The 25522-nt window shown below is 45.8% G+C and overlaps 1 protein-coding gene across 1 annotated transcript in view; it reads right to left on the reverse strand.

The window, feature by feature from the left end:
* The window catches only part of DIS3L2 (DIS3 like 3'-5' exoribonuclease 2), a 249191-nt gene that overhangs the window by 32907 nt on the left and 190762 nt on the right, over positions 1 to 25522 (reverse strand). The window lies entirely within an intron of this gene.

The raw sequence follows: 25522 nt of genomic DNA on the forward strand, positions 1-25522 counted from the left end.
TTATGGCTAAAAAATAATAGGAAAGTAAAGTCAAAGCCTGCTCCACACAACAGCATGTGTTACATGGCTGCCTACCAGAAATGCCAAGACCCATTAAGGCAGAAGCAAAGGGCAGCACAATGGAAAGTTAAAGATGCTTTCTGCCCATGTAATTAATTAGTCAGGTCTTTTTCACATCCCCTGCAGCCTTCATTAATGTAACATTGAAGTGAAGGAATATTAACAATTCAGAGAACACATTAATATTGACACGACACCTGCAAAATGCAAATGTAAGTCCATTAGGTAAACAGCTGATCTTAAGACATCAAGACAAAAATAGCCTTCTGACATTTCATAGCAGGAATATCCTGTGGAGTTCCTATTCATTGCTTCACTCTGCTAGAATGCCACGGTTCTTATAAGTAAGTGGACTCCTGGCCTCGTAGTAGCTCCTGAAAGGATGAGAGAAACCTGCATTTCCATTAAAGCATTTGCCTGTTTGATATGGAAAGTATCTTTCTAAAGCTGAGTCATGATCCAGAAAGATCAAAAGGGATTTTCAGGAGGGGATTTTTACAAGTTTCCTCTGCTGGCAAAGCATGGAGGTAAAAATCTGAAGTTCACAGCTTGTAAATGTTAATCTGCATTTAGGATCCTTTCAGAATCTGAGCCATGTTTTAAAATGCTTTAACCTGACACACATTTATGCAAAGGAAGAAACACACAGCTATCTCAAATGGATCTCAGAGATCTTCTAGCACCAGTGATACAAACAGAATCTCTGGAAATTGGCCCTCTCATAGCATGCCCATCCATATGTTGTCCCACCATCCATGTTCAGCTAAGCAGGCTTGCTCACATTTTGCACAGATTTCTCCCTTTGGGTTAAATCTTTCTCTTTAAAGAGCTTATCTGGCACAAAAGGTCCAAGCGAGTGTTTCCAAAGCTGGAGACAAACTGAAGGAAAAGAAGAAAAAAAGAGAGGGAATGGATACACCAGACAGAGGACGTATGCTCTGGGAGATGAGGAAGGATTGTTAAGACTGTCCATCTACCAATCTGGAATCACTCCTGGGACATACAAGCAGGAGACAGCAAAGGAGGGAAGAACATACAACAACTGAGTACCTGAAGAACCAGAACCGTTAATTGTTAAAAAAAAAAAAAAGTGAAGTTAAAAAGACCAGCATGTGTTAAAGATGGAGGAAGGTCTGAAGAATCTGGCAGTCAAAGGCAGTAGCATCTGAGAAAGCCACGACCACCTTGTTATGTTTAGTAGAGTGAAACCTAGGTGGTGAACCTTACACATATTGTCAAACAAAGACCTGTTTCTCTTTGCTGTGGAAGCTACTAGTGATCCGGTTGAATGGGCATGAATTTCCAAGGGAGGACTGATCTTACAACTGGAGAAGGATTTTTTTATGACTGCTTTGACCCACTTGTAGGAAGTGGATTCTGAAACTGTGGTTTTTTTTTGTTTTTTTTTAAATAACTAAGCCACAAAAAGTGTGTTCCATTCCCTAATTGGAGCTCTTGTAACTAGACAGCATTTGAGAACTTAGGAACAGGAGGCCAGTTAACATCAGGGAGTGAAGAGCAATCTTCTTCCGGCCAGGTCGTTTAGACCAGAAGGAGGAAAAGGAACTCTGGTTGGTATGGAAAGGGGGAATAACACTTTCACTGTGAACTGCAGAGTGGTTCTGAGAATAACTGTTGGGGAAGAGGGATGGAAAGGATTCTAAGCTTGCTGACTTAGGGCGTTGACAACAGGAAAGAGACAGAAGGCAGAGGGAAACTTCCCCCACAGGCGCAAAGGCGGGGATGTTAACACTCTGATTAAAAATTCCATTTCACCTGGGACTGCTGACCAAAGGCCCGAGACACTTGGATGCCTGAAGAAAGTGGGAGATGTTAGGATGAGAACGAAGGCTTTGTCATTAAATTCTGGGCTTTGGAGACCAAAGCTTGGACTTGGACAGCATTATAACAGAGATTGCTACAGAAACCTTCCAGCAGGAGCTTTAGGATGGAGCCCCAGGGTAGGGCCCAGAGTGGAGTTAAGATTTCTAGAGGGACACCAATGGAAACAAATACCCAGGATAGGTGAGCCTTTAGGACATGCATCCGACGAAGTGGGTATTCACCCACGAAAGCTTATGCTCCAATACATCTGTTAGTCTTAAAGGTGCCACAGGACTCTCTGTTGCCTTTTACAGATCCAGACTAACACGGCTACCCCTCTGATACCTTTAGGACCAGTTTTACTATAGGAAGATTTCTATGATCTGGGAAGGTAGCAGAAGATTTAGGGAATCATTATCAGCCATCAGGATGATGGTCACCTCATACAAACCCTGTCTGTGTATAGGTTCTGTACTGGCATCCATCACTAATATCTAGGCATCTACTAGGCTAACAGTTTTACATAGAGAAGCCCCTAGGGGGCTCCAGAGCCTTCAGCTCTTCTCCCTTATCTGGTTATGGGAAGCTCTGCTTGAGGTGGTTTTTGGGGAGGCTTTTCCCTTGTGCTTATGGCTGCACAGAAGTGGAACGCTGTAGATCCCTGCTCACAGAGGATGGTTTTCAGTTGTAGCGTGGAGTGTGGGCAGGTTGAGGGGAACAGTTGTATCAATAAGTGGCAAGCAATCCAACTGGCTCCCGTCTTGTTATTTTTGGTCTGAACTAATTTTGAAGCACAACACATGAACATTCTGGTTACCAAGATTTTCAGAGACATGGAAACATTGGGGGAGGGGGGGAGGGAAGGGAGACATGAGGGCATGGGAGGCAGATTGGGGTTAAAGCAGATGGAGTAAGCATTGGCAAGAGGGGGGAAAGCAGGTAGTATGCTGGGGTTTATTTATATAATGACTACTTAAATGCTCTGGATAATCTCGGGGCTTGGGCAGCCTTTCAGCATATTTAAATGACCCAAAAGGTTTCGTATCCAGCACCTACAATCTTAAACTAAAGAGTAAGTGGGAAAACCATGTTTCAATGCAAGGATTCGGGCATAGCCCTGGGTGAAAAACAATGGGCAGGAGTTTGTTGGGAAACATAGCAGGTTTGCTGAATATATGATCACCCAGGGAAATTCATTACAGAGATACTATGTCAGTGTGATGCCACCGTGATGTTATATGTCAGACAAAAGATAGGAAATTTAAAATTATGCTTCCCTCAGCAATAGTAACTCTACCAATTTGTATGGACTAAAAGGCCAGGTTGGGAACACTATCGGTTGAATGTGATACATCCTCTATCTGTAGGACTTTATCCTACATTTGCATTACATGATAGGCCTTTTCCATCTGTAACGTAACTTCAGTGCTTTAACACCAAACCATGCCCATTTTTATTCGGTAAATAGATAAAATGGATGTTGGATTTATGTACGCAGAGCCACGACCAGGCCTGCTCAGGCCTCAGCATAGATCTACAGTGCAGTCAGAGGTGTGACTGCAGCAAGTGTAGACTCACCAGAGCTCGCTTTGATCTAGCTAGCTCCAATAACAACAGCAGGGAAGTCATGGCAGCATTGGCTAGCCACTCGGGTACATACCCAGGTCCCAGGTGGGCTTGTACAGCCCATACTGCTGCGGCTTCACGGCTATTGTTAGGGAGCTAGCTCGGGTGTGCCTTCCCCTGCTGCAGTCACACCTCTCACTGCAGTGCGGGTGTACTCTCGGACAGAGCCCGGGGTTAAAAGGCATCAACGTTATTTCACCAGTCAGGAGCCTTCCTACTGCAAGTCTGGAACATATCAAGGCTTCAGTGAGCACGGGATCTTCTAAGCAGGTACGAAAGTACCCTTGTTTAGGCAAAGCGTTAGAGGAGAACAATCACACACACTGAAGTTCAAGCCCATGCAGACAGACAGACACAGACACCCAAACACTCAGCGGGAATAGGCCTGACAGCCAGGCATTCAATGAAATACTTGCTGCTACAAACGAGTAAGGTTCAGTTTTACTGACAGGTCTTCCTAGACCCCAATCAGAGGGGTGCACAGAGAGACAGATAAATGAAGATATGAAAGTGCTTGCTGCTTGCAGTTTCAGTGCAACCATGGCCCAGAAGCAGCAGCAGCTCTAGAGCACTTCTGGAAACTAGAAAGAGCTCTGTCTCTAGAACCCAGAGGAGAATACGATAGTCCTCAGCGTATTGGTACAGCCAGACAGCACTTTGCTCCACACCATGTAGTCCTATTGCCCACACTGCATAACGGGGGGCAAACCCCAAAGCGTGGCCAGGAAACAAACCTCATGCGCCATTAAGTGTAGGTGATGAATGTCTCCACCCTTAGGTGCCACCGCAAGAAATCCAGCCTCGTTATTTATTATTTCCTTTCAGGATGGGAGCAAGCAAAGCTAGATTTACTGAGGCCTTTTGAAAACTGCTGCATTGGTCCCGAGTGCTCTAGTGGAACCAAGGGAGGCTTGGGAAAGCGAAGGATGGGAATCCCCTCCGTGTTTCTACTACCCATGCCGGAGGCTACTGAATGCACTACCCGTGGAGGGACCCTTCAGAACTGGACCTGAAAAGTCACCTTCCTGGCTTGGAACTGGGAGTTAGTTACCATGGAGGCTGGTAGCCTGGAGCCCAATAAAGTACTAATAAAATTCCCTCCTTCGAGAGGTCAGACACACGGCACCATCAGCGTATTTATGCAGTTGGATCCAAGGGATATCAGAGCAGGCGTTATGGCCAGTCATATACAGAGCTAACTCCAAACGGGACTTGCAGCACTGCAGAATCTTGGCAATGCACCTTTTCACCCCTGAAGAAGAGAATTCCACGTCTCTCTCTTTTCGCCTCTGCATTCAAGGATTACAAAGAGGCTCTGAAGCCAGTGGCTGTTCTTTCCAGAAATCTGGCACCAGACACTTAAGGCCTACAGAGACGCTGTAGTAGTGCAATCTCTGATTCTGTGAATCTCAGAATTGATAGAACTGAGGTGGGTATTGTACCCTCACATCCCAAGGTGTCAGTTCTAGTCTGTCAGGCAGGGCCGGCTCCAGGGTTTTGGCTGCCCCAAGCAGCCAAAAAAAAAAAAAAAAAGCCGCGATCTGTGGCAGCAATTCAGCAGGAGGTCCTTCGCTCCGAGCGGGAGTGAGGGACCGTCCGCCGAATTGCCGCCGAATAGCTGGATGTGCCGCCCCCCTCCGGAGTGGCCACCCCAAGCACCTGCTTGCCAGGCTAGTGCCTGGAGCCGGCCCTGCTGTCAGGTCCTCAGCAGCTGGAGTCTCATAAACCTGAGCCTGGGTGACTGAATTTCTGCTAGACAGCTTATGCCTTAGCTCTGGCCATCATCCTGGATCAAATCAGAAGCTTGTAATGTGTTTCCCCTTTCCCGTGTCGTGAGGACCTCTACGCTGAGTCTGCTGGCCCACATATCTACACCAGCAACACCATCACAGGACCTAACCAGAGCAGCTACATCATCACCGGCTCATTCACCTGCACGTCCACCAATGTTATATATGCCATCATGTGCCAGCAATGCCCCTCTGCTATGTACATTGGCCAAACTGGACAGTCACTACGCAAGAGGATAAATGGACACAAGTCAGATATCAGGAATGGCAATATACAAAAACCTGTAGGAGAACACTTCAACCTCCCTGGCCACACAATAGCAGATGTAAAGGTAGCCATCTTACAGCAAAAAAACTTCAGGACCAGACTCCAAAGAGAAACTGCTGAGCTCCAGTTCATTTGCAAATTTGACACCATCAGATCAGGATTAAACAAAGACTGTGAATGGCTATCCAACTACAGAAGCAGTTTCTCCTCCCTTGGTGTTCACACCTCAACTGCTAGCAGAGCACCTCACCCTCCCTGATTGAGCTAACCTCGTTATCTCCATACCTGCCTCTGGAAATTTCCGTTACTTGCATCTGAAGAAGTGAGGTTCTTACCCACGAAAGCTTATGCTCCCAATACTTCTGTTAGTCTTAAAGGTGCCACAGGACCCTCTGTTGCTTTTTACAGTTTCAGACTAACACGGCTACCCCTCTGATACTTAGCATTATTTTGGGCAGAGAATCAGTAATGCAAGTGGTTTTGCAAAGATCATGATGTGGGAACTGCGGTACTGGACTCTAATGACCTGGGCAGATCTGGGGCTTCAGTTGTACAGAACCACTACATAAGTGACTCAGCAGTCAAAGGTGGTACCCATGCAATCATACTTGGCAGTCCTTCATATCTGAATCCGGATTGGATCCATGTTTGGCTGCCAGATCCAGGGGTAGGGTGGTTTGCTGGCTCAGGCTCCATACTTGTCAGCCTCAGCTCCACACTCAGCTGTCGGATCTACATTTCCGTGCATGCTAGTTCCAAATCCTTCCTTTGCTGTGGCCCCTGGTTCCAGATCTTGCAGCCACCCTTGCCTGCAGGATCCAGGTTTTCAGGATCAGGATCCTTCAGAAGTCAGATCCAATGGCCAGAGAACCACTTTACACACATAGCCAGGCTCAGTCTGGACGGATCCAGGAACCTTAATGGTGACTGGATCCTCAAGGCGATGCTGGACGTACAGACTGCCAGACTTAAATCGTCCAGACCTGAGGAGCCCCCCATATAAGCCGTGGGGGTGTGAGGTAGCCTTCTCACTCCTGTGGGTCCGGACAAAGCCCATGTTGGATGGCTCTCTCCTCTCCTTTGTTACTATCCTGACTGACTGACACACCAACTATAAACAAAACATTACCCAAAAAGGACAGGAAATAAGAGAAAATACGATGAGGCGAGTGTCAAGGGCACTGTGGGAAGTCAGAAGGACTGAACGGAGGTTGGAGCTGTTCCCCTTTTATGCTCTGGGAACTCTCTAGGACAGGAGGAGGAGCGAGAGGCCCCAACGGACACTGCTTTCCAGAAGGTGACGGAAGCTCGCAGCGCAGGTGCCTGGATCTCACCAGTTGGAATAGACAAGAGGCCACTCAAAGAACTTAAAAAAAAAAAAAAAAAATCTGTATTTGTCACATGTCTCCTGGAACCTGATACAAGCAGATTTGGAGTAAATTTCATATCCATAATGGTGACCTTTCCAGCAATGAAAAATCTCAACGCAAACTCAGCACCCTAACTAACCACCCAAAGCCCCGTACATATGCCTGTGGGGTGGGTTTTGACTGCCAGGAGAGGTCACCTTTGGATTTCCTGACCTTGCTAGAATAGCAGCTTCTTGCATTTGAAACATAGTTTTAAAATGTCACTGTGCATAGGGTACAATAGGTCCTAATTCAAGAACTATTCAGAAGCGTCATTTCGGTGCCCATGGGCTTTTCACGGTCCCAGTGAGGGTTTGGCAGTTCAGGTAGGGGTTTGTGTGCTTCTGCAAATTGGCCAAACCTGCGAGGTCTGCAGACCTGGGAAGGAAATCCGATAAGGGGGAGTGCCCATAAGCTGACTTGTACTGCCCGATTCCAGTGGGGAACAGAAACACAACCTGCATTAGGGAACTTCCAGTGTGCGGCACTGGGATCCACACCAACAGCTGGTGCACGGCTCTCTAGTGCACTCTATTTTGCACCCCAGCTCACTGTGCACTAACTTGCCATCCAAACAAGCCCTAAGTGACACATGGGTCCCTCTGCTTCCAGACCCAGCAACGTGGCTGTGCTGAGGTGTGTGAAAGTAAGGAGGACTTTAAAATAGTTACATGAACTTTGAGTATCACCAAGATTCAATGCAAGTTAGCAGTGATTTGTTGGAATTACTTTATGTGAACTAGGTAACCCACCCATAGGAGTTATCATCGCTGTTGCTATTTCTCATATTTAGTGTGCTAAACTGACTGTCTTTCGGATGAACCTATAGAGCTTGTTAATTCTAATGGGAATGCTAGTGCCCTCATCTCCAAAGGAAGGGTTACTGCTAGAAGTTGTTTGTTTGACCTTGCATTGTAATGCATTGAATTCTATTAGGAGAGGTATACGTTTGGAATGGATGCAGCTAAGGAAATATGCCAAGTTTAGTTGAACATCCAGGGATTAAAAAAATGCAGATTGTTCTGAGTGCAACACAACTGCATTACAGTAATACTGTTTTCTGCTCTGGGGAAGCTGCTCTACGATTGTTGATTAGCACCGTGATCTTGTCTCCCTTCCACCCCAGCTATGACGTGGGGTCTTGAATGGCTGGGACTACAGAAGTGGAGCTGGAAATGGACAGGAAAAGAGCCAAATGATTTACCTGTTGCTTTGCCCGTACGTTTTCTATTTCCAGGTTTCCCCCCCATACTTATTTGTTTGTTTATTTAGAGCTGGTCAGAAAATTTCCACCAAGAGTTTTAATAGCAAGAAAAGATATATATATCTATCTATCTATATTTTACAACAACATGTCATTGTTCCCAATGAGCTGCAGAACAAGGTATTGGTCTAATGTCTATTAACTATCATATCAATACATTCCAGACTGTGTTTCCAAATTAGCAGCACCACCACCACACAGGTCCAACCAGTTAGGGTCAGCTTCCCTGTCCTGTCTCATGAAGCGACTGCACTATTAGGAGCGAGTTTACTAGAGCTTTCAGAAAATAAGAGCTAACACACAGGGAGAAGTCCTCTCACCAGAGTAACTTAATCTGCACTTAATAGACCCTTTCTATATGCAGCATTAAAACGGATACAGTAACTGATCTATAAAACTGAACTCTTGCATTCAAAGCATGACAACATGACCTGATACCCGTTCAATGAATAGATCTCTCACATATGCAGGCTATATACACAGAGGGGAAACCTAAAGGATACAGACACTACTTTTCTTTACTTTGCCACTTTCAGAAAGAAATGTCTACAGTAACACTATTCTCATCATGAAATATATTCTATCTGGCAATGCTGCTCAGCTAGCATGACCAGACAGCAAGTGTGAAAAATCGGGACGGGGGTTGGGGGTAATAGGCGCCTATATAAGACACAGCCCCAAATATCGGGACTGTCCCTATAAAATCGGGACATATGCTCAGCAGATATGCAGCTTGAAAGTATTAACATGTTGTTTAGAGAGATGGGAACACAGAATTAATTGAATATAAAGAAACTTCCCAATAGAGATCTCTTCTTGAAAGGAGCTTCTTCACACACAGACACGTTGCACTGCTTCGTTCCAAACTATTAACGCTTATTATAAAAAATCCCCACTTTAACACAGACACCTCTGTGTAAAAGGCTACGTTCTCGGGTGCTAAAGCTCAGCATTTCAGTCTATGCTGTGTAAATCCATGCTTCTGTATTGGAAACTCATTGATTATTCTCATTTGCTGGTGAATCCTTCTCATATACACCTTGAGTACATCTGTGCACCCTGTGCTCGCACATGTGTGAGTGAAAAGTACAGGTTGGAGGATTTACTGTGGTCGCTCTCTCCTAATGTTTAATACCGTAAAGACAAGAAATTTTGCTTGGAGCAAGAGGTTTTCCCAGTATGACAGAATAATTCTGCACAGTTGCACAACTCTGACACGTTGGCTAGCTTGCAGCTCACAAGTATTTTTTAAATTACCCACTTCAATGCATTGTAAGACAGAACCAGAAGTGGTCAGAAAACAGAATCAGAGTGCAACAAAAGCTCTTTCGGACGCCACTTCAGTAACAAAAGGGAAGATGCAGGTGTACAACTATGTCTTGGTATAGGCACCTCATCGCACATGCCACAAAGGAATCCAACCTCAAGTGAGATGTCCAAGTTCCCAGTGAGATTAATGTATTTCTCAGCGGGCAATCTCAGCCATGAAAAACTTACCCAATAAAATGAAGACAAGAAAAGCTTGGGGGGATTTAGACATTCAAATTCTCAAGGGCTTTGACAGGCTGATCTAGATGGCGGTTCGGTTCAGCCCTCAGTAACTATCAACATCTGATTGGTCTAACATCCAGCTACAGGCCAGAAAGGAAATTGCTCTGAGAGCAGCTATTATTTTGAAAGAGTGCTTGTATTGCAACAAAGGGAAAGGAGAGGAGGTGGTTCCCATCAGACATCCTTGAAGCCTTTATCTTTCTTACATAAGGTTGGGAGGGTACTTCCTCTTGTTTAGCCAAATGACGTCACCACAAAGCATCTCTTGTGTCCCTGAAATACATAGGTAGAATGCAAAACTACTTTGGACAGCTAATGACCCACAGTAACTACAATACAATAAATATACCAAGCGAGTTTGACAATCTTGAGCCTCCTTGGCTACTTGAGCTGGCTGGAACTATTTGTTACGAACAAATTGTTCTGTGAATTTAGCTTGTTTGGCTCCCCTGTCTGTGAATCAATGAAGGCTTTCCTGAAATTGTCTGAGATTTGTAATTGTCCAAAGAACATTTTTATAGCAAACATATTTCAGCCCCGAGGCTTGTATGTGCACTGCAGTTCTGATGTCTGGAATCCAGTGTTTGATGGTGTGTGACTGGCCACGCAAGTCAAGTCACATCATATGGTTTCAGTTCCCTTAGTGGGAAAACCTAGCCTTTGCGAACAGCTTTAGTCCCTGAGGAAATCACTGGGGAGCTGAATCTCAGAGAGAAGATGGGGAGTACTTTAAGGACAAAGTCAGTAAATAAGGCTTGTATGTCTCAAAAATTTCATCTTGGTCGGTCTGCTCCCAGTCACACTGAGTGAGTGGGTGGCGTGTACATCGCACTGTTCCGCGGCCTGCAGCCATATGTGGCTCAATTGATTGCCTGAGTCCTAAGGCTGAGAGTCGAGGTTTGGGAGAGCTGCTGTTTATTCTCCCATCTCACACACAACACCTGCAATGTGCCAAGTGCCTGGACTGAATCTCCTGGTTTTCACTTGATGTCATAACTGCAAAGGACGCATTCACACCCCCTTATCTATCTCGGACAGCTACAATAGTGACAGCCAAGTCTCTGGCCTAGGATTTGGGGAAAGCTGTCTTGCTGCTGTGTTAACTGTCCAACCCAAGGACATCTGAACATATTTCATGCATTTGCCAAGTGGATGGACTCAGGTCTTTTTGTTTGTTTTTTTTAACACGTTGTGTCCCCTCTTCCTTCTGCCTCTAAACCTTCCATCTTTCTCCGACCTTCCAACTCTGGGATGATTTTAAAGTGTGCACAGGAGCACCCTTCAGGACTAGCTTGGGGGCAAAACACCATGGGTATGAGAGTTTGAAAAACTTCCCCCATTCGTAACATTTTTATGAATAACTCAGCAGTTGTGTGCGCACTCACAGCAAAGAAATTCTAGGGATCCACAAATGCAAGCAAAAGAATGGGCAAACTTTGGCATTCAAATCTTCAAACATTTTTCAATTATTCAACTAGCTGTACTGACTATTCAGTAATAATCGCAACAGCTGCCTTATAACTGTGCTACTGGCACATCAGGAGGACACTGGTTACTTGAAATCTCATCAATTAAAAAAAAAAGTCATTTTCAGACACTCCCAAATCTTCCTGTCAATTTCTGTGGTTTTCCGAGCACATTCCCTATTTTTGAGTGTATTTCTCTCTCTGGTGGCTGTGTGACTCACAAACTGAGGGCACAGGGTAAACAGTGAAACTGACTAGACACAAAAAGGTACCTGATTTTCAAACATTCAGCACACTCAAAGCTCCCCCAACTTTCACTGGAGTTGTAGGTACTAAACCTCTGAAAATCAGGCCCGAAGTGCTACCAAATGCACAAAGTAAGCATGCTGGAGACTTTTCTCCTCACTAATTTCATTTAATTCTAGTGGTCATGTGCGTCACTTATACCACTAAGGTAAAAGTCACATGCCTGAATTTGTTGTTTGAGTTGACAGTATCTCTCTTTATTTTACATGTTCCGTTATGGTTAAGGTGGTTAATGAGAGGTTTGATATATCTGAGAGAGAACAGGATTGGGTAGAGAGGTTTGATATATCTGAGAGAGAACAGGATTGGGTAGAGAGGTTTGATATATCTGAGAGAGAACAGGATTGGGTAGAAGTTAGATACATGATTCTGAACCTACTAGAGTTCGCAGACTTCACATCAAGTGTTTCATTTGTTTAGGCCCATGTGAAACAATCTGCCGAAAAGCAATCACAAAAAACCAAATGGAGATGCTTTAATATCCACACAGCCTTCCAATGGCCCATGTTTTAGGTTGACTCTTATGTTGCATAATAATATCATAGATTTCCTTCGCAAGTTCCCAAATGTTACAACATAACATTGTTGTCTAACAAAATACTCTGCAAACACATAGTACATGATGTGGCATTAACATGGGCCTCTTTTGTATATAGGGCTTGCTTGGTTTTAAATAAATCTGCCTCTTCTCTGAGCTACAGAAGCAGGAGATGAGCAATTATGTTGTCTGGTTAATAATGTTTTCGTACTGGCCAATTTAACAGCTAATCTTTGGAAAACTCTGGGCCAGTCCCTACGCAGCTGTATTTGCATATTTTAGTCAAGTCTCGCTATTAAATCATACTTTGCATCAACAGCTTAGCTGTCAAGTATAAACAGCGACTCGCTCCAGCATTATGCAAATGAAGCCCATGGATAAACACACACAATGCTCTGGCACTCTGCCCATCACGAAGGCAACGGCTCATGCTTATTTGAGTTCTAGGGAGGTTTATACCACCACAGATCCTGGCACAAGTGCACTTTGTCTCAGACTACTTCGCGGAGCGGTGTGGAATGGCCAAGAACTTGCGTGTCGCGTTCTATAGTAGGGTGGTGTTGTGAAAGGCCAACTGGTACATCCTCACCCCCTCTGCCTTTAATTACCAGGGCCTTTTCGATGTAGTCTTCAAATAGCTGAGACCTCCAGGGATCATGGGGACTTTTCTCCACTGCAAATTTCTTCTACCATCTGCCTCACAAAACAACTCTACATTTCAACCCTCATTGCATGTGTCTACACTACAAAAAACCGTACCCTTTTCCAGCAACAGTGCAGCTACTCAGAGTAGGTTTTCAAGACACAATGATAAAGACACCCGAGATTGGTTTTCACTAATGCTTTCACTACTGACAGCAACCATTCAGTTGCACTGTTGCTGAAACACAAGTACTAATTTTCCCAGTGTAGACAAGGCCACACCTACAACCTCTACCACCTCTGCCATCTTTAATTCCTTTCTTCAGCCCTCTTTGCCCCACCCCCCAAATCCTACTTCTTCCCAGAGCAGCCTATCTGAGCACGTCAGCCTATCTGAGCACTCTGCCACTCCCCTCTCCCTAGGGCACCTTCACTCACCCAACGTAAAAGGAAGTTTTAAGTTCTCCCCTTTTCAGTGTCTGAACTTTATCTTTTAGAAAGCAAGCTTGTTGGGGTTGTGTTTTTCTGCAGGTCTTGTACAGAACTGCGCAGACTGTTCTCACATACCAACCCCACTGGAAGGGATTTTAAAAAGAGTTAATGCTACAGGTCTCACTATGTGAGGTAGTAATGCTAGTTTGTCTGTATTGCTATTTGTGCACTAACGAGATCCAGAAACTTTCATTCAGAACTGGGGTCTCTGTGCCCTACTGCAATGTCCTGCAAGGACATAATATAGAATAACAAAGACCTCCCAGAATTATGCCTTTTGCATTAATAGTACCAGCAAATACAGTTTTATGGAAATGATACAGATTAGATGGAATTTTGACGGCTAAAGGGTGACTTTTTGCCATGCTGCATGAGTGCAATCTGCAGTATATAATGCACTGCGCATGGCTTTCATGCAAGAAATTTAGGGAGGTTCTTCCCTTTAACAGGGAAGAGAAGGAAAGGGGAGACTCTCAGGTTGGAAACAGCTCATGGTGTGCAGTTAGACAGAACAACCTAGATTCAATCTGTTTGGCTAATCTTTGTGGGATGTGACTGACTTGATGCAGACAGTTGAGAGAGATCTTTTGCCCGTGAGTGAGACTGCAAAGGAACATGAAGCATAAATGCAGGGTGAAGCATCCATTAATGAAATGCCTTGTCCAATAAACAGCTTATGCTATTGCAACCCTTTAGCATCCCCACCCCTGCAGGCCACCCTATATGCTACAGCGTACCAGAGAGCCAGCACGCCCACAGGGAGAGAAGCACAGACAGTGAGAACGAACACTACACCATGATGCAGGTCCCCGGCCATTCCTGTCCCAGGAGACGGTAGGTATCAGCTGACTGTAAGAGTGGGGGAGGGCGCTCTACTGAATAAGCCACGCAGCTGAGGGGTAATTCGATCAGTCTGAGGGACTCCATAATAACATGTATTAATGTTTAAAAAGAAAACTGACGGCTGTCTGAAGATAGTAAGTAACAGATGCGCGGGAAGGGCGGAGAGTAAGGCAGGTGAACCAATGGCTGGTGAAGGTTCAGCACAGGGAGGAGCTCAGACTAGGTCAACTCATAGTACTAGTTCTAGGACAGCAGTTCTCAAACTGTAGCAACCCGAGGACCCCCTTTTTGATTTAAAAATTTTCACGGACCCCCAAGTCCCCCACTCAGCCCCAGTCCTGCCCCTACTCCACCCCTTACCCCAAGGCCCCAGCCCTGCCCCGCCTCTTCCTGCCCCAGTTCCACCGCTGCCCCCTCCCTCGAGCGCACCCCATCCCCGCTCCTCCCCCTCTCTCCCAGCACCTCCTGCACGCTGTGAACAGCTGTTCCCCAGAGTGCAGGAGGCACTGGGAGGGTGGGGGAGGAGTTGATCAGCGGGTCACGCAGACCCCCTGGAGTACCCTCATGGACCCCCAGGGGTCTGCGGATCCCAGTTTGAGAAACACTGTTCTAAGATTCATATGATCTCATATTGCTGCCAAATCAGTCAGCGCAAAACGTTACAGCAGATGAGTGCTGCAAGCTGCACTTTGAACCAAAACTAGCACCGTGAGTATTGGAGGCAAAACAAAGTATGGTAGTGTAACCACATTCAGAGACAAGAGAGCTAAACACACTTGTTGATTTGATAGTTAAGGCTGAGCTGGTGTAGAAGTAATAGCACTTGCTCTCCTCCATCACCTTCCATTACAGGATCTCAGAGTGCTTTACACAGGCTAATAAATTAATCCCACAATGCCCCTGCAACCTAAGGATCATTCCCACTTTAGGGATGGAGAAATTGAGCACAGACGGGTCACCTTGCCTGAGGTCACCTAGGAAGTCTGAATAGATCAGATCTCTTAGCATTGTATGCGGTGGTGCACGCAGATTTTAACTCTTACGGGTACGGTACTGGCCCCCCGCCCCTCCTCACAAAAAATGTTCCGTGACTGGAGCCCTGCGCAGATACAAATTTATACCCGCGGATGCGGATCTCTGCAGATAGAAATCGGTTTCCGCTGAACCGCAGGGCTCTCCTGGGAACCGCAGCGGTGAAAGGAGCAGCACATGAGGCCACTGCTCCCAGGAGCCAGCGCCCTGCACCAGCAGCTCCCTGGAGCCAGCGCCCCCGGCTTTCCTTGGCAGGTGACCTTTGACATCATGGAGAAAGTGGAAAGCAGGACATTAGAGCAAAATGAAAAGGTCACCATCCTGGCTTCTATACATATATTTACCTCCAGTGCAGTCTGCATCTCAGGCCTAAAGAAGCCCCCCTCCAACACCAATTTCAGAAGGCCAGTAACAAGATTTCACCTGGTTTACTATGGGAGTTCTCATGGGGTCGTAGCGTACTAGAGACTCAACAGCCAGGGCACAGGAGCTAGTCCAGCTCAGGTCCCCATTTTATGAAAAATCTGTTGCAAAAACAAAATAGCCCAAACCCAACAAAACCAAACCAAAAACACCTTCTGCAGGGCCGACGTTTTTCTAGCCTGATCTCAGCTCCGAGGGAGTATTTCCGGTAAGTGAAGAAAATCAGCCCTGCCATCTGGGGTACAAGGCTGAAAATGACTTGGTTTTTGAAGAGTTCTCCCTTAACTAGAACGCTTTGCGCCTACCCATTCAGACCTGTGCTGGCCTGCCTTCCTGAGCGCTAGTGCGTGGGACATGTCTGAATGAGAATGTGGCTATTTACACTTTTATAAGAAGCAGCGTTCCCAGGTGGTATGCAGAGACATATATAGGGGAGGAAGTGCTTTTGATTGCTTCCTAGCTTATTGTTAAGTGAACAATTATGCAGACAGATCTTCAGTGAATACATATGGAAACAGCATTTTTCTGTGCCTCAGCGGTGATTGCAGGTATATTTCTTGTCTCCCTGACAGCTACTGGATACCCAGCCTTCTGCAGCTAAGGAGCAGGCTTTACATCTCTTCCTAAAGGATTCAGACTGACGCTATTAAGAGGCTGTGGCTCAACAACAGTAGCGTTAAAAGGAACGGTGCACGCACATCTGTGCAATACGAAAAAAATGACATCTCCAGATATTAGAGGACATGCAGCTCATGGATGAGAGAAGGAAGAGCTGGGAGGAGATTGATATTTTCTTACTCTGATCTCCCGGCACTGTTCAGAGAGATACTGACAGCACAAGACCCATACAACAACTATAACAGTTTTGGACATTCAACCTCATTTCAGCACGAGCAGGAACGTTAGCCAGGATGCGAGGGGAACATCTGAACCTTCATTTGGAGAGTGGCCTGGGATCGCCAGCTTCCACCTGGGCACAGAGCTGGAGCGTACCTTGACATCTCTACCCAATGCTATTTCCATGAGGACTGTTTACAGTACCCACAACACAGGGAGGTTGTGAGGATTCACTAGTCACTAATTCTATAGCACCTGGAAAATAGAAACCCACTGTTAAGTAGCAGGGTGTCAGATGAGGGCAGGGTTCTGCCAGGGAACGGATGCACCCTGGAGAGCCAAGATGCTGGACACTTATTATCAGGAAGTTTTCAGTGTTGACAGATTGAGAAGCTAAGCAGTACCCTGGGCAAAGTCCTTTTAAAGAGCCCAGTTTCCTCAGAATGAAACTGCAACAAGGTCTCTTCTGCACGGGAACAGCTACTCCACTGGCTGCCGCAGAATGCCTCTGGTGACTAAATCCATGTTGTGGTTTATGTCCTGTAGTCTTGTTTGCTGTAGCATGTACAAAACCGAGCCCACATCTTATTAAAACAGGATTACATTTCCTTTGGAGTTTTACAGCACAACATCTGGACTAATTCTGCCTGACAATTTAACATATACTGAACCTGTGCAGCAGCCAGGAGGACTGGGTTACCTTTACATATGGTGGACAGAGTCAATTACCAGCCACATACAGCCAACTGTGGCAGAGGTTTACTCTTTGGCAGGTGGAGAATATACATCAGTTTGGGTACAGCCTGGTGCCAACTCAGTCAAATGGAAAACAAGAGTGTCTGCATCATAAGGCAGAATTCCATCCTGCTCAGTCACCTCCTTCCTTAGGGTCCGTCTTCACTGCAGAGCTAACTTGGGTGTTTATTCAGGTGTTGTCCCTAAGCCCCTTCCCACCTGAGTCTGGTGGTGCTTTAAACCCAGGCAAGCTGGCCTGGCTGGGTGTATAGGCTACAGGCCTGGTGCTGCTTTCACTCAGGCTGGTAACTCATCCACTTTGCAGTGAGGACTCAGGCTAAATCACTCGGGTGCAGAAAGTCCTCCAAAGCCTTCCCACAATTCCCCCCAGGTGCCTGGAAGCACAGGACAAGTTCTCCAGGAAGAAAATAATAGAACAGCTCAGCTTACCAAAGCACAAAGAACTATGGGATACGCCCCCAGAAGTCTTAGCAATACACACTAGCAAGGGCACAGTAACTAGGATATGGCTTTGCAATGTGGCTGCTCTCACCTGGGCTAGGCTAACCCAAGCTGATCACCTGAGTTGACTCTGAAGTGAAGACATGGCCTTAGCTGATTGACTACGGCTAACGAATGCAATGCTGAGGCTTAAAGCCCTAATTTCACTTTGATTCTGAAATCCTCAAAAGGCATTTAATAAGCTTCAGCCGACCAACAATTAGTACAAAGCACTTCCTATGTCAAGCACAGGACTTGACAAACATATATGCTAGATGTTTTGCATCATGAAATCCTGGGATTTGGTGGTGCTGCAGACCTGGAATTGGACACTGGCATGGGATTGCACTTCCGACATACAATTTGCAACTCAAGCCAAATTAGAGAAACTGCTACCTAAGCAATCTCCCCAAACCACACCAATCAGAGAAGGATAAAGTGCCATATTTGCTGGCTGCTGACTATGAAATCAAAAACTCTTAGGAAGGCCAGTTAATCTCATTTAAATATGACAATTCAACTAGTGCTGCCTCCGTAGGGTACGTGAAACTTGGCAACTGTGTGATACCGACAGGTGTTTTAGACCTGTATGCATGCAGCTGCACATGCAGCAGGGTAGCTGTTTGCACAAATTACGTGCATGGACAATTCTAAAAGTCTAAACTCAGTACACTGAGGTGAACATAACATCATGAAACTGCCAGCTCACCTGATTTACATCTGACAGGAGAGTGACCCTCTGTGCTAAAGTTCAGCAAGTCTGATACGTATCTGTCAGGTGAGCTGAAAAAGTCACTGCTGCTGTATCACCTGGTTTATACATTACGTCCACATCACTTCTAATAAGTGACTCTCCTGGTAAACAGGAATAAATACTAAGCAATGATGCTTTGCAAAAATTCCGACTGCATCATACCGACGGCAGCCCAGAAAAGCAGCAATAAAAGCAGTGAGCTAATGTGTAAGTGATAAACGACTTGTTCAAACAATTCAATTACAATTACAGGCTTGCTCTCCTGATTTAAGTCTTGCTTCATAATTGCCTGTCTTAAATTCACTTTACGGAAAAACTGCAGAAGAGAGCTTGGTAACACAAAGAGCATTAGTCATCAGTAGCTTGCGAGTGTCAGAATTGGATATACCTTGGCATTTGGATTGCTAGCATCTTAGGCTGTGTTATATTGTACCACTCACCATTGTTCTATGTGTAGAAAGGCTAGTCATTTTTCTGTTTCAGTGGCAGATATTTTTCACTTGTCCTAAAGAGTTGTGTAATGCTGCCCAAAGGTGGCCCCATTTCACTGATGCGTGAAGTGCTCCCTGTCTAGTTTGTACATCAGCTATGTCTGTAAATCTCTTTGGGATCCTTGGAAATGCAAAATGATCAGTATACTATCACTGCTTCAGGAAAAGGTCTCTAAGTGTGTTTCTATTTGAGATCCTGTTCTCTTGGGGTTAGAAAGCTACTCCAAAGATAACATACAAAGCCCCACCACAAATTCATAATCCTGACACAAATCCAAACCATGGTGAGGAATTAAAATGAAATTCATTGGAAAAATGGAAGTTGATATATCGGAGGAAAAGTCATCCATAATGGGAGGGAGAGACCTGGAAAACAGTATAATGCTGAAAGACTGAGGTGATCACGGACAGCACATTAGATTGGAGTTTGCAATGTGCTCCGTAAGCAAAAAACACCACTGCAAATATGGGGTGCCTAATGGGATGCATCTTGTCACAGTCCGACAGCACCTCTCTTTTATGTCTCTGGGTAACAGGGAACCGGGAACACTGCACTCCTTCTGAGAGAGCCATGCCAATTGGAGAGACTTCAGAGGAATGGAAAATAATTAGGAATCTGGACTTACTATGCATAGGCATTCAGAGAGTAGGATGGTGGATGCCATGCAAGTGCCTGCCTCGATCGACAGATAGTACATAGAAAACAGGTCTGATCTCTATGCTGATTACAGCAAATACAGGAGACAGCTTTTCTTGCACTTAATTTCTTCCATAGGATCAGCCATAAACCAAATGATCTCTGGGTTCCGACTACTCTTGTTCTGAGGACAAATTTTCCATGATTTTCCAAAGTCTACTTAACCTCCTTCTTTGGAGTGTCCTCCTCCATGTTGCCAGTCAGTCTCCCATTACAGCTAGAAACACCACCAGCCCTGCTCTTGTGTTGGGGAGAAAGCCTACAATGGCTGTCCTACTGCATCCCTTGGAAACCGTCAAAACGGGCCTTTTCAGTACAGCCCCACTCTCCACACTGTCACGGCCGCGGTGTGGGCGGCCAGGCCCGGTGGGTGGAGCCAGCCTCAGAAAGTTGCAGGCAGAGTCAGAAGCCAGGCAAGGAAGGAGGGCTGGAGCAGGGCAGGAAGAAAGCAGCAGGGTTGGGGCAAGGCTCGGAACAAGTCTAGAGCAAGGTTTGTCATAGCAGCTGGCTGGGGATCCGCCTAGTTGCACAGACCATGTCTGGGTGTCCCTGGCAGGCTTAAGCAGTGCGCCTGGAGTAATCAAACAGAGAGCAGGCCTATCCTGTGGGGGCAGGTCCTTGGGTGCTCACAGCCGGTCAGCCACTGCCAATTACAGCTGCTGGGATGCAGCAGTCGCCCAGGGAGCAGCAGAGCCGGGTTTTAGACGTTACACAAATCCCTGTCTCGGGGGTTGCCATCTCTGTACTGGAAGGGGAAATATTTGCGGTCACGGGCTGTGGCTCAGTTGAAACCCTGAGATATCTGCGGTGGTTGCGTGTGGGGGCCGAGAAGAGAGAGTGAAACAAGGGGCTAGGCCAATATGGCCCTGCATCCCCTTACCTCCTGTTACATCCTACACAGCATGAGAGACTCTCGACACAAGGTGAGGATAGTCTCAAAGCCTGTACTCCACCTCCCTCACCTACAACCCCACCACTGGCTGCAGTCATGGTCTAGCACTCTTAGCACTTCCCTGGACACGACTGCTGTTGTGCCTTGAGAGAGCTGACAACGCCTTTGTGCAGAGCAAGGAAGAGCTTTGGTTTTGTGTTGGAGAGGCCGTTAACAAAGATTACGCTGTCTGCAAGGTTTCTAGCAGCACTTTTCCTTTCGAAGGCACTCCTAAAACTGATATCAAAATTAGCCAAACCTCTCCGTGCATTGTTAGTTCTGACACGCTGTAAAGAATTAGGTCTAACCTGACATTCTGTATAGGGACCACAGCATTGTGTCCAATCACTGCATTTCAGATACCATTTCTCTCTCTCGCAATCACCCCCCCCCCAAACCCACAGGACAACAGAAGCTAGCTAACCCCCAATAGACGGTATTTGTGGGACCAGAAAAATGTACTGCCTTCATTTGTGCCTGCCCCACAAACCTAAAGGGAGGGGGTTCTTTATAGCACGGAGTCTGGGGAGGTGCCCCCAATTCTGGGAGACATGCAGTGCAGCGCTAATGGAAATGCATCATCTGGCATTGGAGAAAGGGGCTACAACAGAAAATGTACAATTTATAAGTGGCAATCGCCGGGTTTTCATGGTCAGAAGAACAAAGATGAATCAGGCCACACTCCCCTTGACCAGGCGCCCGTGCGCACATACACAGAGCATGTTGTTCACCCTGTCACAATTTCAACCCACTCCTCATTTCAGGAGAGCCCAGCACTCCCATTTGTTAACTGGGTCAGTACCATGGCAGAGGCAGGTCTGCTCCCCTTTTGAATCAAAACTATTTATGCCCATTAGGGTGAATTAAACAACATGGTTTAAAAAAAGAAAAGAAAACTGCTTCCACCTGAGTGAGGCTGCCTGGTTTTCTCTGGGGCCTGGGAGAATGGATGGAAGGCACTCGGGGTGAACAAGCGCTGAGAAGGAGTTTGACTGACAGCTGGACAGAGGGGATGGTGGAGGAGAGGTTGTTTTGTGAGCGTGGGAAGTGGGGAGAAGCGGTACTGTTACTTTTGACAATTGCTTATTTGTTGTCTATCTGGATCTGTCTTGTATTTTAGATTGTAAAATTCTTATGGGCAGGGACTACCTCTAAGTCTGTATTTGGACATTGCCTAGCACAGTGGGGCCTCACCTTAATTGGGGCATTTAGATACTATTAGAATACAAAAACATAATAATAATGGCTTGGAGAGTGGGGCGAAGGCCCCCCAGTCCAGCAGGGAGCTGCCTGAGATGGCCAGATGTCTTTTCTTTCTTGGCCCAAAGTATTTACATTCAGGTTTTCCAAGGTGAAAAGCTGGTACGTTAATTTGGCAGTACACCAGGGCATCCACAACATTACTTTAACCCAGGGCTATGCTTAAGGACTTTTATTTTACACAAAGGAGCTAACACAATATTGAAACAATGACAGTTTAAATTGCGAAGAAGCAGCCAGATGGGATCCTTCATGGATGAAGTCTCGTGTTTGAAACCCAGGGTTCCCTGGAGCCATCATCTCCAGGAAGCACAGTAAAGTCCTGTGCACTGTCTTGGGGCTGCGTAGCTAGGGGTAGAACCTGTCTGTTCTTCATGCCTATTTAATATCCCTCGGTATTCTCATATCCTTGGGACCTTGCCTTCAACTGCTGTGCTGGGTGCTACGCCCCAGCTGGTTTCCACCATCCCGTCTCAGGGGTGCCGCTTTGTGTGACAGTCTCTAAAGCCCTTTGGGATTCCTCGAGATGAAAGGCAGTGTGAAAATATAAGCTACCTGTTCTGGGTTCCAGCTTCCCTAATGCATTTTGCCCATAAATATGCAATAATTGTAACTGTCCCCAGTGAATAGATGATTTATATACAATACACAGCAACTGACCCATAGCCACAGTGCTGAAAGCATGACAATGGAGTAGCAGCTGCAGTTAGGAGTTAATGAAAATTTAACATAATGTTATCTTAAGGGCAACAAATTCCAGTACATCACCCTTGGTGAGAGCCTGCATGGTACTTGCACTTCTAAGTCTAGGTAATTTAGAAATGTAATTACTTTGATAATGACATTTTAAGGCTAGAGATTTCAAAAATATGACTCCTTTGTTCAGCGAATGCAAGGCCACTATACACTGCTCTCTGCTGCTCCCCCCTCTGGTCAGAGCAGGGTAGGCCAGCTCCAGGAGGGACTCGAAGAAGCATCACAGCATCATGGGTCCCTGCCTGAACGACTGAGAACGTTCACAGAGAACTCAAGAAACAAAAAACTGTGGATACAGACAGAACACCACTTTAAAGCGTTGAAGGCTCTCTTATATGGAGGGACCATTTCCACTTCCCATCTCTAAGCAACTACACAGCAATCAGATTTATGCCGCCCTGTTGCAACTCTTTGTTATCATCGCTTGTTATAGGCTCATTCCCTACACGCTGAAGCTAGATGCTCTAGGTCAGCAGTTCTCAAACATCATTGCACTGTGACCCCCTTCTGACAACAAAAATTACTACATGACCCCAAGAAGGGGGACCGAAACTTGAGCCCAAGCCTGAGCCCTGCCGCCCCGGGAGGCGGGAAGCCAAAGCCTGAGGGCTTCAGCCCCAGATGGTGGGGCTGAAGCCAAAATCTGAGCTCCCTCACGCAGGGCTGAAGCCAAAACCTGAGCCCCCTCACGCAGGGCTGAAGCAGAAGCCTGAGCCCCACCACCCAGGGCTGAAGCCTTCGGGCTTTGGCTTCAGTCCCGGGCCTAAGCAAGTCTAACGCCAGCCCTGGTGACCTCGTTAAAAAATCGGGTCCTGACCCACAGTTTGAGAACCACTGCTCTAGGTGAGGCCCAGCTACAGGAGACGCACTTCCAACTTCTGTCTGACACCCTCACATAGTCACAGAACATTGTCAACATTTCTCTCATAGTCCACAAACACTCAGACACGGTCTACACAAAAAATGCAACATTTTTACTATGCCAGTGCAGTTAAAGTAACCCCGGCTTCCTGGTGGGGACACAGTTATACCAGTATACAAGTGTGGCTCCTTGCATAGCTTGCTCCTTATTAGCTGTGTGTCGACCAGGCGTAAAAGTCTGCACTTGAAACCACAAAGGGAAGATTGTGACCGTCATGTTAAAACTGTAGGTAATAGTCCAAGAAAAGGGGTAAGCTTTGAGAACCAGGGTTTTTTCCTCCCAGCATGACTGACCGGGCTGGCAAGGGAGGAGAAAATGAGATCAATACAAATGCTTGTCCGTTTTACTGTCAGTTAATCCAATGCAAAACCTCTTGTTGTTAACCAAGGCACAGAGCACATGAAGTTACCATACTCTGCCACCATCACTACTGGACAGCACAAAAGTAGCTCCCCTTAGAATTGAGCTTATATTCTGATAAAGGAGTATCTTACCGGCAAGGAAAGGGCAGCTGTATCACATGCAGACAGACTTATTACTAAGCTTGAAAGACCTACTTTTTCTCCATGTTCCAATATATTTTGCAAGTATTCTCCATTCTCCTGGTCTGCATGTACTGGGCCCACAGGGATAAACATCCTCTTATAATACAAAATGATCCCTGATAACTCAGATGTTATGGCTCTCCTTAAGAAATGGAAATCTTGACCCTCGCCCACTGTGACTGGTTAAATGACTTACACAGTACAGAACTAGTACCACCTGGGATAGAACTGGAAGAAATATTTTATCTAGGGCCATCTGAAACAATTACACTAGGTCTGGCTATAGATCTCGCATCAGCTGCTATACAACCAGTCCTGGCTATCATGTTTTATGTGGTCACAGCTGGTAGCAGCCTGGGTGTCTCAGATGCTAAACCTGCCAGAAATACAGGTCATAACCATACATCTATGAATCAATAGTGCTCAACATATTTTAGTTACTTTGTTTCTCGCTCGACCGTTCAATGCATCTGATTCCGTTTTTATTCAGACAGGCAAAGTGGCTAAAAGAAAGAAGCTTTTCAAACTGAAATGCTATTGGCCTAAGATTTTAAAGAAAAGAGCCCCACGGCCCCAGAAGTTTCTTAAAACAATGGCACAAGCGCGCACAAAAGTATGTGGAGAGGAGGCAGAAAATAGGGCTGCTGATTTTCAAGATATATGCTACACAATTAGAAGTGCTGGATCTATAAACATCCTTAAAAAAAAAACCAAGCCAGCCAACAGGTCTAATGGTTTCATGTTTTCCCCACTGCCCATTGTGTGCAATCCCCTCCTAGAAGCTTGTAAAACAAACATTCTTTCCCTGTGGATTTGATCCCATTGCGTTTAACCAGCACGTTTCCCTATTTTTCTAGTGGAGCTGTTGTTACTGACTCTTTGTATTGATACTTCCTGGGCTGAGCTGTTTAGTGGATAGCTTTGTGCACAGGCCTTGTAAACTGCTGCTACAGAGATGGAAGGTGGGTGGGGGTGACACTTTGTTCCTCTTTCAAAAAAATGTCCCCTCTTTAAATAAATACACACAGACATACATAAAAGGGTTCTCCACCTAAAAAGAGATTGATTTTGTTTTAAATGATACTGCAGCAATTGTTCTCCAGATCCTTTTAAGGCAGTCCAAAAGTGGGCTAAACTCCTGAATGGATTGCCCTTTAACAATCTTCTATACTCCCTTCTTCTAAGTTAAGCTTCTAAATTTGGAGAAAAATACAACTCCTGGGTGGGGGTGAGAAACTGTGAATTTCTGATACCCTGGTATTCATGACAACTTACCCAGCACGACAACAGAAACATCCTAACCTGGATTGCTGCTGTCAATTCAATAATCGGAATGGGATTTGAAATCAAAACATCTCAGGTGCCAACTCACTACAGCAGCTAGTAAAAATATGCAGGAATACCTAAAAATTGAGGAGACTCTGCTTCAGTTTGGATATCATGAGGTGCCTTGTAAAAACAGGGTGCATGGTTACATTTGAATTTCAGGAAGCACAAATGGCAAGCCATGAAGTGAATCTGCATGTGCGTTTGAGCAGAGAGAGAACAGGTGGTGGGAA

The sequence above is a fragment of the Emys orbicularis genome, chromosome 9 (genome assembly GCF_028017835.1).
Source record: "Emys orbicularis isolate rEmyOrb1 chromosome 9, rEmyOrb1.hap1, whole genome shotgun sequence".
Classification (NCBI taxonomy): domain Eukaryota; kingdom Metazoa; phylum Chordata; order Testudines; family Emydidae; genus Emys; species Emys orbicularis.